Source organism: Miscanthus floridulus, chromosome 8 (assembly GCF_019320115.1).
Source record: "Miscanthus floridulus cultivar M001 chromosome 8, ASM1932011v1, whole genome shotgun sequence".
NCBI classification, from domain to species: domain Eukaryota; kingdom Viridiplantae; phylum Streptophyta; class Magnoliopsida; order Poales; family Poaceae; genus Miscanthus; species Miscanthus floridulus.
This window is the reverse complement of record NC_089587.1, coordinates 53496587-53511596: the sequence shown is the minus strand read 5'-3', so window position 1 is coordinate 53511596 and position 15010 is coordinate 53496587. Positions and strand designations below refer to the sequence as shown.

Sequence of the window (15010 nt, the reverse complement as noted above, 5' to 3'; positions counted from 1 at the left end):
GAGGCGTAGCTGTGGAGCGTGATGGGTTTATCTTTATCCAGCGGCTGGTAACACCGCATGGCTTAGATTTATTTATTTATGGAAATATCTAGAGAAAGGCTATCCAATGACCGACACTCGATTTCTCGCCTGCGCTGGCGCCCAACACCTGCCCCACACCCTTCTTCCCCAACTTCGGTGGCCGACGTCCACCCCACCCCTTTCTTCCCCAACTTCGATGGACTTAGAAGAGAAGGGACGGGGGCGGTGGGACAGCGACAGGGCAGTTTAGGGGCTCTGGCGGCAGTGAAGGCGTCCATGGCCGGAGCTTGCCACAGAAGAAAAGGAGGGGGGGGGGGGGAGAAAGCGGTCACTGCGGGCGAGCTCCGACGAAATCCTAGCACGCCTGCGGCGGCGGCGATGTGTCAGGTCTGAGGAAGAAGATACGAAGAGGAAAAATCAGGTGCCGAGAAAAAGGGAAATACTCGAGTGCTGGCTAGCCAGATCCAATATCTAATATGAGTTCTTTTACATCTTTTGTACGTATGATCAATTTCATATCATAAATATTATATAGTGGCTTTTGACCATTGTATTTTGGCAGAGACTTCAAAAAACGCATGATCGTTTTAAAAAGGTGCACCGCACGGCCACCTCCCCTATCTCCCTCCCCACGCCCACACTTGCCAGGTCGTCTTCTACCTCACGCTTCTTCCCTAACTCCGACGGCGGGTTCTAGCTAGCGACAATGAGTTCAGCGCTGGCGAGGTGTGTCCTCCTCCTCCTCCTCCTCCTCCTCCGCCTCCCACATTCAAGCACTCCCAAGTTAGGGTTCCAGGTGGGCCCCTTTCTTCTTCTCCAACTCCAGCGGGCTTAGAAGAGGAGGGATTTGTGAGAGGCAGGCCAGCCAGGCGGTGCGGACGCGCGGGAGGGCGGCTTAGGGTTCTAGCGGCAGTGGAGACGGTCGGGTCAGGGCGGGACAGGGCCGCCCATGGCCATGGTGGAGCTCGGGAGAGGGCGGGGAAGAAGAAGGCCGTTGCGGGCATGCTAGGGTTTCATCGGGGCTTCGAGGCTGCGGCGTCGCGACCATGGAGCTCCGTCGAAATAACCCTAGCACGCCCACGGCGGGGCGGTGGGACTGCGGGCGGAAGAAGAAGAAGAATAGAAGCGTGTGTGCAGCTGTGCGGAGCGGCTGACCGTGCGGCTGGCCTAACGCGCGGCGTTAGCAGAACCCCTTGTATTCTCATTTCACTTCTAGTTTCCCCCCTCACTGTTAATCTCCTAACCCATTAATATGTGTATCTATTTAACTCAGAGGCGAAGGAAATCACAAATTGACAAATTGTTCCTCCAAGTTCACTACTCCCTCCGTTAAAAAAACTTGACATTTTAGAGCCGTTTAGATAGATTAGTATAAAGAGAAATGGCCCTAAGTACCTCTATTTAATAGAATTGATTTTCCTAAGTGTCCCTTTGGAACGTAGGAATTTTGCAGAAATAGCAAATGAATTTTACAAAAATCAATTTAAGTATATACAGGAAAAAAGCATGAATAAAGGGGTTGGGACAAATATGACGACATCTTTAATAAGTGTGAAAATATACGTAAGTATATGTATCAATAACTTTTAAAATATTTTTATAGTATTTATAACAAAAATCACAATATTTTAATAAAAAATGGGTGAATTGATACTTTGTTGTGATGTAAATTCAAATTTTGTAGGGGTGTTAAAATAATCTACTAAGCTTGGGGGTGGGGCACACCCCTGTTAGCCTCTCTGGTTCCATCACTGATTCCAAACGTGGCCTAAAAAAGGTTATTATTGGGCAACCAGCCGCAACAGTGCATATCTATCCTTTATAATTAATGTGAATAGTGATTTTTGGTGAAAAATACCCTTCAACTGCTGCTTCGAGTAGATCTCTAAATATTGCTATTCCGGATTTCTTGCTAGGCAAAGTAGAGAGGGGAGTTGGATCTCTCTGCAGTGCGCATAAGATATAGCTCGTTGGAGTGTGAAAAGATACTAAAGTGAATCTTTTTTTTTCAATAACGTGCGCGATTGCCGACAGATGAAACTAAAGGTTACTTGTGCCACTATACGAATACGTACGAGACGATGATAGGGATGTGTTACATGTGTAGCAGTTATTTTAAAAAAAAGAAGATGTTTAGCAGGTTATGTAGACGCATGCATGAACAAAGGCCGATCATCGAAAAGATGCTTGTCCAGGCATCGATAACAAGTTCACTAACAGTGACATCTCGTCATCTCGATACCGGCAGCGAGATGGAAAAACGTGAGGCTGGGAAGAGGCGGAGTGGCCGCGAAGGAAGCAAACACCACAGCCGCGGCGCGCGAGGGCCACCAGCCACAAGCTCCCCCAAGGCTCCAACTCCAAGCTGCTGCTGAGGTGGTGGGCGCGTCGGGTCCGGCCCACGTGAAGCGCCCCGGATCCATATATCCATCCTGCGCTGCCAGTGCCACCTCGTATTCCTTGTTCCCCCACCTCACACGACCGGCCCTCAGATAGATATTTTTCCTCTGATCTACTCCTCGCTCTACCCCCACCTGCCGTCCTCGGTACTCACCTCTCTCTCTCTCTCTCTCTCTCTCTCTCTACCCAACCTGCTACCAATTTTTTCATGTGCCATCGCTAGACCTACAGGTGATGTGGTACACCGGACTTGCAACACCTTGTTTGTCTATTGGTTTTTACATCGGTTCTATGGTTTCGCTTGGTGATATTCTACCACATTTGTTGCGCGCAATTTGCCATAATGAGAACATGTTTGGTTCGTTATAGAAAAAAAAGAGATATTTTTAGTATAGAAAGAAAAAAAAGAGTTGAGACCCTAACATGGCTTTGACCTATATAATAAAAACAACACTTTAACTGTGTGGGTAAATTTATTAGCAATTGTGATGCAACACAATATACACATCGCTTTCCACTACTGTCTATTAGTAATTAATTACAAGTATGTCATATTTTATATATGAGATCCAACAGGAATGAATTAATGGTGCTCAATTTGTCTTGCAGACATAGTTGACATAAATAATCATGGCCCTTCCAAAATAATGAAACACATGAATACAAAGATTTCATCCAAAATTAAAAGGCACATCAACACCACAAATGCATGACACCTTGTTCCTGTATTTGATGTAATTTAGCCATAAAATACTGTAAATGGGCTAAAGTTGATCGTTTTGATGCTACGTTAAATCAGTGCAACATCCTAAAGTATATGAATAAATTGACACACCGGCATCATTTCTTGGTCATTGTTTGCTTGTAAGTACATATCCGAGTTTAGATATTCAACATCCGATACCGTATTCGTATCTGAAAACTTAAATTACGTATTTATAATATCGACGTCAAATCATATCATATCCGATATGATTGACACTATCTATATTCAAATTCAAATTTAATCCAAAATATAATATCACTGATATCCATCGCTGATATTCATCCCAATCCTATCCGTTTTCGTCCCAACTCAGAGTCGTGGACACCGACGAGGAAGCTGGTTTATTTTATGGGGCCGTACGTATGTCATGAGTACACGTACTACTAGTAAAAATTTTCTCTGTGCTAGTACCTTCATACGATTATATAAACCTATACGACGATAAAGTATGGGGCGTGGAAGATTTCACTCTATGACCACCCCCAACACTAGTAGACTTGCATTAAAGTTTTTTCGCCAAAATGACAAAAGCACATAAACGCACGCACGCTCAACTCTATAAACTAACATGCAGTGGCGGATCCAAAGGGGGGCTGGGGGGGCTCCAGCCCCCCCTAATTTCTTGATTTCAATGCTAATTACTGTAGCAAAAGCTTGATTTTACCGTTAAATCTTCGTGCAAATCAACATCTCTGTTGTTTTAGCCCCCCCTTATCCAGCATCCCACATCCGCCACTGCTAACATGCACTATATCTTAAGACTAATACTGCTAAAATTACTACCCCTCATTAAGGACGCCTATATATACTACATTACATAACATGCACTATATCTTAAGACTAATACTGCTAAAAATTACTACCCCTCATTAAGGATGCCTATATATACTACATTACATGTAATAGTGAATTTACTTCCTTTTAATCTCTTCTTTGCTAAAATTTCAGCCACCTAATAAGCAACTTTCAATAAAAATTAAATTATAAAGTTGTAGATCTTTTAAGTATACAATTTCATATAAAGTTTGTTTATCTAGGTCCAAATGAAAATTTACGAATCACAAAAAACAATTCAACTAAAGTGGGAAAGCATATGTCCCACCTCTTATTGAAAACCTTGGTCTGCACCTAAACAACTTTAAAAAAATCAACTTTAGAATTGTACCGCAGGCTATAATTTACATATACTTTGTCTTATCCAACTGTATGAAAAGTTTATGAATTTTCGAAAATAAGCTAAAATTCAAATTACAAAGGTGGCAAAGTATCCATGCCACCTTTTATTTAGGGTCAGCAGGATATATAATGCTGTAGGCATTCAAGTTGGGTGTTTTCTAGGGCCATAATCTTGGAGTTATCCATGCTAGTGGATAACACTTGAATAGACACGGATAAGCTGACAATAAGAGGATGAGGTGTTAATGCCCTGTTCACTTGAACTTATCCGTCATGGTATAGTGTTTTTTCTCTCACAACAAATTAGCGAACAGCACTTTTCAGCCTGGCTTTTCAGCGAAGCGAACAGGGCGGGAGCTAGTGTTGTGTCAAACTAGATCTCAAAGCTAGAGTTGTACCAAACATATTCTAAGACCATCTTTAACAGTTTGGTCATGCCAACCCTCAAAAAACAGTTTGGTCATGCCACTTCCAAAAATCTTCAAGTGGGCTTGTTTCTTATTATTTTTTAGAAGCAAATTATAGAAAAAAGTTGCAAAACTAGATTTTTAGGATTCTTCTTTTTTTATTAGATACCGTTGGAGATGCTCTATGGGCAATATACCAACTAATTTGCTCATAGTTTGACCTTTTTTCAAACACCAGGATATGTCATGAATTAAAATTCTTATGAACCAACAACTAATGATCGACGGTCATGAAATTCTTATGGACCAACAATTAATGATAGACGGTCGAATCGCCTAAAACTCACCGTAAGTACGTAAATACATGACTTCTGTTGCTAATGAGATTACAGTTGCCACAAAGCGGCTAAATGGGAAACCAATTATTCATGAGATATCTTGAGGATCATTCCCTCAAGATATAAATTCCATGACGACAGCGCTTGTGGACCAATGGACCCAAGATCAGATAGTTTCTTAAAACTTTAGATGCGAGTAGAAGTGAGGCTCATAGTCATCCCCGAAGAATATCTCCATTTTATTCCTTGTACCAACAAGTCTGTTGTGTGTCGATTTTCTAGCGGATGACTTAGGAACCTGAAAACAACACATATATATCATTTGAAGTGCAAAGCTATAGCATCACTTGATCCTTTTGGCTACAATCTCTTGCCAATGTATGAAAGCAAGTGCCTTTTTGTTCAATACTTGCACGTATAGCCATATAGTAGTAGGCTTCCATGCATATGTCACTGCCACTGGAATGATTTCTAGGGACGGCTGGTGAGGCTTTGTAGAAGTGGCTCGGCCAGTCGCCCTATCATACCGTCTCTACAAATCATGTATTTGTAGGAGTAGTTCCCAGACCGCTCTTACAAATTGATTTGTAGAGGCGGCTGGTGTTATCAGCCACCCCTACAAATCGATTTGTAGGGGCGGTTGTAGTATCAGCCGCCCCTATAATACCTGTTTGTAGGGGCGGTTCGATCTAGAACTGCCCATACAGTATATTTTTTCACAAAAAAAAATCAAATTTACAATTCAAATTCGACCAGAACACACACACACACACACATATATATATATATATATATATATATATATATATATATAATTCAAATCTGACTACAAGCACAAGAACATTATATAAACTACTATTACAAGTTCAATTCACAAGAATATATACAATCCATCATTAAATAGACATAATTCACGAGTCTAATTCGTTTCACAAGTCCAAACCGTCCCATAAGGTAAGACCAATGTTAAATTTCATACACATGGTTATCAACGGCCTAGAGCTAGCCTTTCAGTCTCACGAATGTGTTGATACTGAGGATTTCTACCTAAGTCGGAATCTCGGTCATAGTAGGTGCCTTTGACATGTACAATCTGGTCCAATATGAAGTTACAAAGATCGCCGACGAGCTCTAAGAGTTTGTCATCTTTGTATGAGTCTCTTTTCATTTCTTTCTCTTCTTTCCACTGTAAGAGAACAAGTTTCAGCCATTTTCTGTCAAAATTAAAAAGATATGGTACAAATATCTTTAGACTAACAAAAACAGTCAGTCACAGCACAATCGACAGCAGTACTCGGATGGACCTGCTATCAGATACAAGAATCGAAGCATTACTGATGGACCCGCTAGCAAACGAAAGAATCAAAGAATTAACTGCTGCTGTGAAAGAAACTGTCAATCAGCACTCCATCAGCAGTGCTAGCTGCTCCATTGGTTGCAGTAAGAACGTGATATTGTTAAACAACCACTTTATTTGGCATTATTTGGCAAAATACTTTGCAATCACTAGGGCCGCAATATATAATCTATTTAACAAATATACCATTATAGGGTATCAATTACTAAAATTCAAAGACAAATTCTTTTTCCTCCCAGCTCAGCATAATCATTTTCCTCCCAGGTAAGCATTTCTACAAACAGTTGATGCACCGACCTACTACAGGAAACATAACAACTACTTCAGATATGCGAGACTTAGGGCCTCTTTGACATGGCTTATGTCGGCTTCGGCTTCATCTATTTTATGCAAACCGAGGCACTGTAGCGTGAAGCCGTTTTGTAAGTCGGGGTTAAAATGAACTAGAAGCCGGGAAAAGCCAGTTTTTCTGGCTTCACCGGCTTTGGCTTCACCGGTGAAGCCGTTTTGGATGAGCCGTGCCAAAGGGGGCTTTAAACTATACTAAAACTCAACTTAATAGCAGATATGCGAGACGTACGACAAAAACAGCAATAAATCAAACATAGCAAAAAAATATTTAAGTTAAATAGATAACTATAGTCCTCTTATCAGTTTCATATATTTATATTTTGGAGCAAAAACTATTTAAGTTAACCAAGCAGAACACAGTATATCGTATATTTATTCAAGTGAGCACTAACCACAGTACATGAAAAAATCAAGCTTACCCTACGATGTAGATGCAGTAGAGTTTGATTCGACGCTGCAGGCCACACTAGGTCAGTACAACCATCACAGTATGCGCTCACCTCCACTGACATGCACCTATTTGCCAAGTCAGAGTAAAGAATTAAATAAAATAGAAAACAATAGGGCAAGGAACATACAGATTGTCCTGCGTACAAGGAGACTCGAAATCCATTGGTACCCGGAGTAACCTCACTGAATCCACCCTCTAACTACACCTGCAGATACTATAGCTGTGGCCGCACCTGTGCACGCACGAGGGCAACCATGGGGTCATCGCCCCAGTGCACGCACGAGCCCGTGCCACGGCCATAGGGCCGCCGCCACGCGCCAGCGCCTAAGGCCTACTTTGGCAGCCCAGATTCCCTGAGGGATCCTGGTCTTTTCCCTGGGCCAAATCTGCCCCGTGCCAGTCTTCCTGGGCCAACTGTTTACGCCCTTTGGTAGCCCACCAACCCGAGGAACGCAGCCCGCTTCCTCTCGTTTTCCGCGCGGAAGAAATCCACGAGTGATGAGGCCGGGAGGGTTTCCCCGTGCCGACCGCTCGCGCAGCTCTTCGCCTCTTCCTCCGCTCGCGTAGCCGCTAGTCGCGAGGCCGCCGCCGTCGCCCCGGCATCCCATCGCCGCCTCTCCTTCGCCTTCTCGTCGCTTCGGCTCACGCCAACGGTGAGCCCGCCTACTCAGAGCCTCTCCTCCGCTAGGGTTTCGGTTTTCTTCTTAGACTGTTTCTCGCCGCCTCTCCTCCGCTAGGGTTTCGCCTCAGAGCCTGATCCAGTGCCACCACCGCCGCCGCCGTCCGCCCGCAGACGCGACCGCGCCGGCTCGATCTCCACCCCTGCTCCGTGACTGCCCCCACCTGGCTGCCTTGCCTCGTCCCAAGAACCGGTGAGCCCTTCCTCTCTCCCAACAATATCATGTTTTATCTGGTTTCGGGTCTCATCCTCTCTTCTCTTTCTTGTAGATCCTGGGGCTGCCGTCGCCACCTCAACGCCCGGCTGCGTGAAGCTTATCCAGTGACGCCGCCGCCCGCCGACCGGACCGCACTGGCTCAATCTCCACTGCTCCGTGACTGCCCCCGCCTGGCCGCCTTGCCTCGTCCCAAGATCCAGTGAGTCCTTCCTCCCTCCTCCTTGTCCCTCCCAAGTTTGAGCTTCTGCGACTTGGATGTGTACCTTTTACTCATTGGATGTGCTTGTAGTAGCATGCTGAGAATATCATGTTTTGTCTAGTATATAATTTGACAAATTTATCAAAACCAGCACTTATTTCAAAAAATGGGAAACAAGTCAAATCTAATTCCCCATAATTCTCAAGTCTTGTTAGTTTTTTGTTTCTTTTTTTGAAGGAATGTCTTGCCAGTTTTACATGGCAACACTACCAAATACTAGTAGGATCTAAATGCATAAGTGAATTGAACACTGGCTTCATCTAGGTGGCGGCGGCTACTGCTGCTTATCATAAGTGAATCTATCAGTCTCTGAATCCTGTGTCTTGAGGGAAGCAGCACCCAGCTCACATCTTCCCCCTTGTTAACGAAGGCGCCGAGTAGCCTTGCACCATACTGGTAGTCCTCCTGGGATTCAGAATCCAGCAACACAGCGCCGTACTTGATCAAGTCCATGCCCTTGATGGATAGAGGATCCTTCCTGCATTTCGCGCTGATATCATAAATGTACCTGCCGATGGCATCCTCACCCCACTTCTCTGACAGCTGCTCCAGTGATTGGAGGCGTCTGACCACATTTGCCTCGTAGATGTACATAGGTAGTAGCAATACCAAGAACATGGCGCCTTGGAAAATAATAAGTGAATAGAATATGTTTAGTGTTGCCATCATGTCTGCCATGCTGTCAGTCCCATCCATGTGATAACCGTGATTCAGCTTCGCTATGCGCCATGACGAGATCCCTGCACAGGCCAATGGCCCGAGCACGTAGAACAGCCAGATGCACCAAAACAGGACCGTCAATGGCCATAGCAATGCTATTAGTACTACTAGTAGTGCAGGAATACGAGCGATAAGGAAGTCCCCGGCACTGGTATGTTCGGTGGTCCAATCCAATTCTGTACGACGGCAATTGTCCTCGAAAAGAGGATAACTGAAAATTGACAGCATGCAAGTGCAGTTGAGTTGGGTCGTCTGGCCTTGTTAAGCATAGTGGGTCATATTCCTTTGGCTTTAAAATAGATAATAATTTGGCTGTTGTTTTTGTTGTCAGTCCTGTTCTAAAAAAATGAATGCATACATGCCTGGATGAGTAGGTGCTGGATCATAGAGCTACTCAAGGATCCATGACCACTCACTCACTACCGAGCTTTGCTTGTGCTTGGCTTGCTTCTACAAGGATGGATTGATTTGGTTCTCCTTTGCTTGTGCATAGCATAGCGCATCAACACTTGGACTGGTACTGGGAGGTTATGTTGGTGCTTCAGGTATAGTTGTTTGATCGATAGACGCAATAGTAGTTTTGATTGATGCTGATGATTGTTTGATTGCTTTGGATTCGGGAGTTGTGTGCCTGTTGCTGCTTTCACCTTGTTTCGCCGGTGCTCGCTCTTGTTGTTCAAGGGAGCTAGGCTAGTCTTTAGTCCAGTCTGTGATGCTGATGCTGATGCATGCAAGCGGTTGCAGCACAGTGTCTTCCATGGCAGCCAGCCATGGGCCAAGGTGCCTTTTGATTCTGCCCTTGGCTCCGTAATGTCAGATTCATGTAACATTTTTGAGATATATATATTAGCCTGCAAACATCTTGGTTGTCTGGAGTGTCTCCCACTTCATTTCATTCTATCTGCAGCCTACTATCGGAGCCACAGACAGCTGTAATGCTAACCAAACCTCTCCAAGTATAGAATGTTATAGAAAATGATTAGGTACTTCTGACTTTTTTAGACTTTTAATACTTGTTTTCTCTACTTATAATACTTGTTTTCTTAACTTTTTTAGACTTTTAATACTTTGAATCTGCCCTTCTAATACTTGTTTTCTCTACTTTGAGTCCTCTCCTTTTCTCTAGTTGATTTGAATTGGTAATATATATGTAATAATATAATTTCATATATGTAACACTAGATGGCTTCTTGGGAAGAGCTTGCTAGGAATTTTTTGTTGGAAGAGGAAGAAGAAGATGAGGAGCTATTCTTTGTTCTTCTCCCTGCTGTAATGCCCTTTCTCGACGAAGAGAAAACACCTGAGCATACCTCTTCTCTTTCTGGTGCTAAAAAAGTTAAAGAGATCCTCGAAGGACACAAGAATTGGTGCAAGGAAGAATTTAGGATGGAGGCTGAAATATTTAGAACTATAGCAAACTTTCTCAGGGCCGAGAACTTGCTGCGTGACACACGTGGTATGAAGATTGAGGAGCAACTTGGTATTTTTATGTTCATGCTCTCTCATAATGCAAGCACAGAGAGGCTAAAGAAGGAGTTTCAACATAGTGGTGAGACAGTGCATAGGAAAATATATGACGTCTTCAATATCATTCCAACATTAACCCAAAAATTCATCAGACTTCCAAATCCAAGCCACACACACATGAAGATTACATGTGACCCTAGATTTATGCCATTCTTTCAGGTCGGTTAATACATACAGTACACTTTCCTTAATACCATTCCTAAATACAATCCAAATCTTTAGTAAATTTTCTTACCTGCAGAACTGCATCGGCGCTATCGATGGTACGCATGTCCCAATCACAATTGGACAAGACAAGGCCAGTCCCTATAGAAATAGGAAGGGGACACTATCGCAGAATGTTATGTTTGCCTGTGACTTCGACTTGAAGTTCACTTTCATCTCATCTGGTTGGGAAGGATCCGCATCTGATGCAGGAGTGTTGCGGTCTGCTCTTGGCAAGGGATTTACTGTGCCAGCAGGCAAATTCTATCTTGTAGACGGTGGATATGCAAACACACCATCATTCCTTGCTCCCTACCGAGGAGTTAAGTACCATCTCAGTGAGTTCAGGAGACGTGGCTAGAGGGGAAATGCATATGCCAACTACAAGGAATTGTTTAATCATCGGCATGCGATTCTTCGAAATCACATTGAGAGGGCCTTTGGGGTTCTCAAAAAGCGGTTTCCAATTCTGAAAGTGGGGACACATTACCCAATTGAATCTCAAGTTATGATTCCAGCAGCTGCTGCTGTGTTTCACAACATCATTAGAGGGTTGAATGGGAGTGAAGAGTGGCTAGACATCCTACCTGATAATATCAACCCATCAAATTATGTCGACATGCCAGAGGGAGACACTAACTACCCAAGTGAGATGGAATCAAACCATGGAAATACCCTACGAGACCAGATAGCCCATCAGATGTGGGCTGCCTACAATGTGTAGGATAGTAGTGTTTGGAATGTAATTTATGAGTTATGAGTTATGTATTTCTGTAATACATTATGTGATCCAACATTCTGTAATAAATTCTCCAATACATTCTATAATATGTTATGAGTTATGCATTTTCTGTGTGATCCAACATTCTGTAATAAATTCTCCAATACATTCTATAATATTTTATGAGCTATGTATTTCTGTAATTATTTCTTGCAGCAATGTCGAAATCAAGGGCTACATGGAACTCTAGATATGAGAAAGGGCTTGTTGACATTATGAGGGACCATGTGAACATCCCCTTGTTCAGGGGTCAGAATGGATGGAGTGAGGGTTGGAGAAGTATCTCAGAGAAGTTTACCTAAATGTATCCTTTAGCATGCTTCACAAAGCAGCAGCTACAAGAGAAGGAAAAGGAGCTAAAGGGCAGCTGGAAGGCGATACATGTAGCGTTAAAGGATAGTGGTGTTGGTTGGAATGACTCATTGGCCATGGTCATTGCGGAACCAGAAAAATGGAAGAAACTGATCAATGTAAGATTTTTTCACTAAACCAAAAAATTGTTGCCATATTCTGGTTGCAAATACTAACTATGCTGTTGTCTTGGTATTAAATAGGATAATGGAAAAATGGCTAGGTTCCAGAAGAAGCCGTTTCCTTTATATGAAGACTGTACGTCATTGTATGCTGGTATGTTATTTGAAACTTCTCTCTAAGGTTATGTAGCTTTTTTTTCTCGCCTTTGCTTTTGCTTTCCTATATGCTGCAAAGGCACACCGTTAAAAAAAGGAAGAAAGAAATAAGGAGATCTTTGTCTTTCTCTGTGAGAATGACAAACCTTGAAGAATAGAAAAACTGCAAAAGAATAGAAGGTTTACCAAAACTTGTTCATTGGATGCCACATAGCTTCTGTTGTTGGCATGTCTTCATCACAAGCCTGTTCATCAACCAATATGCTTCACTTTCAGCAGACAGTAGTACACATAAAGTCAACTAGTGTATTCCATTACGTTTGGTACCAAGAATACATGATTGCATGAAACATGACGATTACTGAGAAATATTGTTGACATTACATGGCTAATGCCAGCAAACCCTGCATATTAAATTTGCACTGATGTAGCAACCCTGCAGTATCAATTATGACGCTTCTATGCCCTCTGGTCTAACCTACTGAAGAGAAGAAAAGACAAAAAGCATGCTGAAACAAAGTTGTGATTTAATCAGTCCTGATTTAAACCATAGGAAGTGTTCCTATTTTTTGCCCACCCATCAGTTTCTAGTAAAAGTAGTAACTCTTCCTATTTTTTTTGCATAGGAAGTGTTGCTACAGGAGATCTAAACTTCACATCAACTAAGCACTTGCAGCCTGCTCCTCTTGTTCCTATTGCTGCTCCAGCTGCTCCGGCTGCTCCAGCTGCTCCAGTTGCTCCTGTTGCAGTGTCTGATAGCACAAGTCTAGGTGCTACTTTTGGTGGGCTAGACGTCTCAAGTGCACGCAATGAAGCTCAGTCTGCACCTTCCAATCAAGATTCTGTGCAAGGAACTAGTGGTGGGAGAAAGCGAAAGCAAAGTCACATTGGTGCTGCTATTGATGGTTTTGTGCAGTTTAAGAAGATGCAAACAAGTAAAACAATGGAAGCACTCAATGAAAAGAAGAAACAAGATGAAGCATTTTCAGTTGACAAGTGTCTCGATGAAGTTGATGCAATGGAACTTACTGATGTGGAGAAGGCGTATGCTATGAATATCTTCAAATCTGAGATAGATAGGGAGGTATTCATGAAAATGAAAAACAAAAATGTTCGCTTGATTTGGCTCAAACAGCAGATTAGGTAATAATGCTTAGCTGCCACTGGATTAGTTTACTTTGGTATGTCTTAGCTGCTAATGCTTTTCCTTGTGCTTACTTGCAGTGCTATCTGTAGAGGCAATGTTGGTGGAGGCAATGTTTGAATTGAGAAGAAAAATGCAGCTGCAGTCATTGTATGTAGGTATTTCCATCGTTGTGAGCACATTATATTGCACTGGTTAGGTCAAATGTTTTTATTAGTGTGAGCCTAGAATTTGTCATTTGTCCTTGCTTATGTTCTCTACAGAACTTGGATTGCTGTTGTCAGGTTAGCTATGTGTTGCTAAATTGAGATTCTATTTTCCTGCTATGAAAGCATAGCTCAGTCCTTGTCAGGTTGTCATGATAGCTTTCCTGAGACCTTTCCTACAGGGAGGGTTGAGCACACATTGGTAGATTGGTCAGTGTCTGAGCTGTGTTTCCGATCTTATTTGCAAGTAGCCTCTTTTGTTTATAAAAATAATGCCTCTGGTTTTGTAGAGGAGCTGTAGTACATGTCGCTCAGTCCTTGTCGCTGGTGTATTCATGTTATGGTGTTGGAATTTTGCTACTCCTGTCCATTTTGCTAGGTTTGCTCATAGCTCTCTCTCTGTAGTACAGATCTTGCTATATGTACAGTATGTCTCGGCCTTTTTTTATCTTGTGATAGAGAGGTGAGTGAGTCTGTTTGTTTTGTCCATTTCATGTGTAGAGAGATAAGGGAGATGAATGCAACTCACCAGTTCATGATATGAAATGTGTAGCAAGCATGACACTACATTGTTCTGCTGCATATTCTTGTAAGCTGCGTATTCCCTTGTAACTCACCATTTCCTTTGTGTTACTTGTAGAGGACTTGGTGGAAGCAACACATGATTAGCGAAAAAAAGTTTGTTCCCTTCATCACAAGCATCTGAGAAAATGTTCAAGCTCATAGCGAGATTTCGCTCCTCCTGTCTGTCAATTTTTATATACATACAGCTACTATTTGTCAATTTTTTTATGCTACAAGCATCTATGTAATATTGGTGTGTATGAACTAGAGGACCATAATATTGGTTAAATTTTTGTATCAATCAGTTTAGGTTTGTGTTGATTTTGGGAGGTCTGGAGGTGTACTGCTATGCCCTATATCGTTACTGAAACTGCAGTTCAGTGGAGATCGACAAATCTTTTCTCCACTGCAGCTTCTTGCTACAGCAACAGTTTGTTTATTTTGTTTGGACCTTAAGCTAAGCAGTGTTCTCGTTCGTTTTCCTTGTCTGAACTGCAGCTCGATTCTAGTCTTGTGTTGTGTTTCAATTCAGTTCAGTTCAGTACAGTTTAGTTTTCTCTACGCCGGCAGCCTGTTGCCAAAGGACAACGTGGAAACTTTCCCCACCCGTGGTTACCTGCCCTGGGAAGAGGCAGGAAGAAGAAGTTCAAAAAAATTCCATCGGGGGTTTCCTGTCCCCGGGCTAATAAGCACCTGTTGCCAAAGTAGGCCTAAAGGGGCCAGCATCGCCCTCCTACGCCGGATCCTACACCCTTCTTGACGGATCTAAACTACCGGCATACCACCACCAGAGAACACCAACAGCCTGTTCGG

The 15010-nt window shown here is 42.9% G+C and overlaps 2 pseudogenes; both read left to right on the top strand.

Moving 5' to 3' along the window:
• The first annotated feature begins 8226 nt into the window (after positions 1 to 8226).
• On the top strand, positions 8227 to 11597 carry LOC136472070 (protein ANTAGONIST OF LIKE HETEROCHROMATIN PROTEIN 1-like; annotated as a pseudogene).
• Positions 11598 to 11622: 25 nt separating this feature from the next.
• LOC136472071 (uncharacterized) lies at positions 11623 to 13581 on the top strand (annotated as a pseudogene).
• Positions 13582 to 15010: the final 1429 nt, after the last annotated feature.